This window comes from Leucopleurus acutus (genome assembly GCF_964270905.1).
Source record: "Leucopleurus acutus genome assembly, chromosome: 16".
NCBI classification, from domain to species: domain Eukaryota; kingdom Metazoa; phylum Chordata; class Mammalia; order Artiodactyla; family Delphinidae; genus Leucopleurus; species Leucopleurus acutus.
Window position 1 is genome coordinate 36,224,596 of NC_139158.1, and position 3,679 is coordinate 36,228,274.

Consider the following 3,679-nt stretch of genomic DNA (forward strand, 5'->3'; position numbering starts at 1 on the left):
ACAACTAGAGAAAAGCCCGCACGCAGCAATGAAGACCCGACACAGTCAAAAATAAATTAATTAGGGCTTCCCTGGTGGCGCAGTGGTTGAGAGTCCGCTTGCCGATGCAGGGGACACGGGTTCGTGCCCCGGTCCGGGAAGATCCCACATGCTGCGGAGCGGCTGGGCCCGTGAGCCATGGCCGCTGAGCCTGTGCGTCCGGAGCCTGTGCTCCACAATGGGAGAGGCCACAACAGTGAGAGGCCCGTGTACCGCAAAAAAAAAAAAAAAAAAAAAAAAAAATTAATTAATTAATTAAAAAAAAACACTTTAAAAAAGAAATTTTTAACAGAGTCAATGATTAAGCCTGCGGGTACTAACAAAGCCTTTTGTTACAAGAGTCTGGTATATAAGATGGTATTCTCTGTAGTATATTTTTTCTATAGATCTAAAGGACTAATCATTTCAGCAAAGGCTGGAACTCTAAAGCACTAGAATTTGTTTTGATCATATATTGCATTACTGTTAAATGCCCAGGCGATAGATGTTATCCATTCTGTCTTCCTGGAATATTAAATTGATGGAAGAATTGTGAATTTTTGTAGAATGTTCATCTGTTTGATGTTACACTGTCTGGTGTGTGCATTTAAAAGTGACCTTCTGTGCACTCACATTATGGATACTGCCCAGTAATATTCTGTTTGCTTAGAGGGAAGAAGGAGGACACCACTATATGCTCCTAGTTTTTTTTTTTTAACTTTTTTTAAAATACATTTATTTATTTATGACTGCATTGGGTCTTCATTGCTGCACACAGGCTTTCTCTAGTTGTGGCAAGTGGGGGCTACTGTTTGTTGTGGTGCACGGGCTTCTTATTGCGGTGGCTTCTCTTGTTGCGGAGCATGGGCTCTAGGCACACGGGCTTCAGTAGTTGTGGCATGCAGGCTCGTAGTTGTGGCTCGTGGGCTCTAGAGTGCACGCTCAGTAGTTGTGGCGCACGGGCTTAGTTGCTTCATGGTATGTGGAGTCTTCCCGGACCAGGGCTGGAACCCGTGTCCCCTGCATTGGTAGGCGGATTCTTAACCACTGCGCCACCAGGGAAGTTCCTATATGCTCCTAGTTTTTCTCCAGGTTTCTCCTGTTTTTCTGGAACTGGGGGTTAGTGCACTGGGTTAACCCAATTCCGGTCTTTCAACATTTTCCTGTTGGCAGGCTATAATCAGAGTCAACCTGCCTGCATCTCCAAAAACTGCTCTGATTATCCTCACCTCCCAAAGGAACAGAAACAAGACACTTTAGGGTTTTGAGGATTTTATACAATTCACCTATCAAGTTTCTATCGATAGAGCTACTACCTAGCTAGTGAGCTAGTCTTTGAGGAGCTGCCTTGTTAGAACTTCAGGGATATTATACTAAATGGCTAAGACAAATCACTTGGAAAAATATCCTTAACACATAACTTTATGGCCAGACTAAATATCTGTTCTATGAATAGTCCAAAGGAGATAAGACAGTGGGGAGAGGAAGATTAGAGAAAGAATGAGAGATGAAGCAAAGGGAGACAGAGAGGAAGTTTAAATCAAGTTGATTTATGGGATATCCTCCCTGTCTTGAGGACTTAGGAAGCCTTAGGAAAAAACAAGCAAACTGGATTATTATAATACACTTTTGTATATGTATTAATGAACTGTGGTTCTTAGAATTATTGGCTGGGCCCCATAAATAAGTCCATTAGAAAATGCAGTTGTAACTGCATTTGTTGTCACTCATTTGATTACTGTGAGATCCCACTTCCCTACAAGAGACCAAGAAAAAGATGGGGCTGCTGTCATGGAAAAACATTTGACAGACATCCCAAGTGTCACATTATTCTGTACTGAGCTCTATCTGCAAATCTGTGGGCCTGTGGAATATTAGGTGTTCTAGTTCACAGATGTCCCTCTATCATCCTCCATTTAAAGAGACATAAAGAGAGGGGGGAGGGAGAGGGATGGACTAGAAGTTTGGGGTTAGTAGATGCAAACTATTACATTTAGAATGGATAAACAGCAAGGTCCTACTGTATAGCACAGGGAACTATATCCAATCTCCTGGGATAAACTATAATGGAAAAGAATATTTAAAAAAAGAATATATATGTGTACAACTGAGTCACACTGCTGTACAGCAGAAATTAGCACAACAGTGTAAATCAACTATACTTCAATTTAAAAAAATTATCACACACACACACACACACAAAAATAAAGAAACATAGAGAGGGATGTAAGAGAAAAGGAGAATTGGGAATTCCCTGGCAGTCCAGTGGTTAGGGCTCCATGCTTCCACTGCAGGGGGCATGAGTTTGATCCCTGGTTGAGGAACTAAGATCCAGCATGCCACATGGCATGGCCAAAAAAAAAAAGGAAAGAAAAAAGGAGGATCAAATGAAGATTGAACCCCAAACTCCTCCTACCCCAACTTCTCTTCCCATCTTCACCCTAAGCCTAGATTGGACTTAGGTTCTCCATGGTTGTGACCAGAGCACAAAACACACGCTTCGCTTTCTTCATGGAGCTTTGTTCTACATGCATAATCCACATGCTGGCACAGCTCACGTTCCCTATTTGTTTAGCCGTTTCCTATGGTTGGCGATTTGTTGTTGCCAATTCTCCCTTGCTATCGTTCCATAAACAGCTTGGTGTATATATATATATATATATTTTTTGGCGTACATTTTTTGCCACCTCCTCCCCATACACATATATTTTCTCCTGTTATTCCTAAAATTGTTCCAGAATGTGAGCTATTTGATAACACTTGCAGTAGTTGGCCATACAATATTTTGGAAAGAATGTTTCACGCCCAAAGCAATGTTTGTCGTTTAAAATTTTTGCTGATATAATAGAGATGTAATGAGGTCTTACCTGTTTTAATTTATTTCATTACCTGCTAATGGGGCTATGAATTTTTCCATGTGTATTTCTACTTTTTTGCTTCATTCTGTCAACACACATTTTTTTTTTCTTTGCGGTACACGGGCCTCTCATTGCTGTGGCCTCTCCTGTTGCGGAGCACAGGCTCCGGACGCGCAGGCTTAGCAGCTATGGCTCACAGGCCCAGCTGCTCCGCAGCATGTGGGATCTTCCCAGACCAGGGCACGAACCCGCGTCCCCTGCGTCGGCAGGCGGACTCTCAACCACTGCACCACCAGGGAAGCCCAAACACACATATTTGATAAACAATTATAATAGTAATAGAAAACAGTTTTATTCAAGCCAAACTGAGGACTACAGCCTGGAAGATACAGATTTAAGAAGCACCTGAATTGTGTTCCATCAGACTACAAAATAGGGGAGGCTCGTATAGGCAAAAACCGCAAAGCTGCATATGTTGTTTGTCAAGAACCACAATTGAGGACTTCCCTGGTGGCGCAGTGGGTAAAAATCTGCCTGCCAATGCAGGGGACACGGGTTTGAGCCCTGCCGGGAAGATCCCACATGCCGTGGAGCAACTAAGCCCGTGCACCACAACTACTGAACCTGTGCTCTACAGCCCGTGTACCACAACTACTGAAGCCCACGCGCCTAGAGCCCATGCTCTACAACAAGAGAAGCCACCGCAATGAGAAGCCCACGCACTGCAACGAAGAGTAGACCCGCTCGCCAAAACTAGAGAAAGCCCGCGTGCAGCAAAAGACCCAATGCAGCCAAAAATAAAA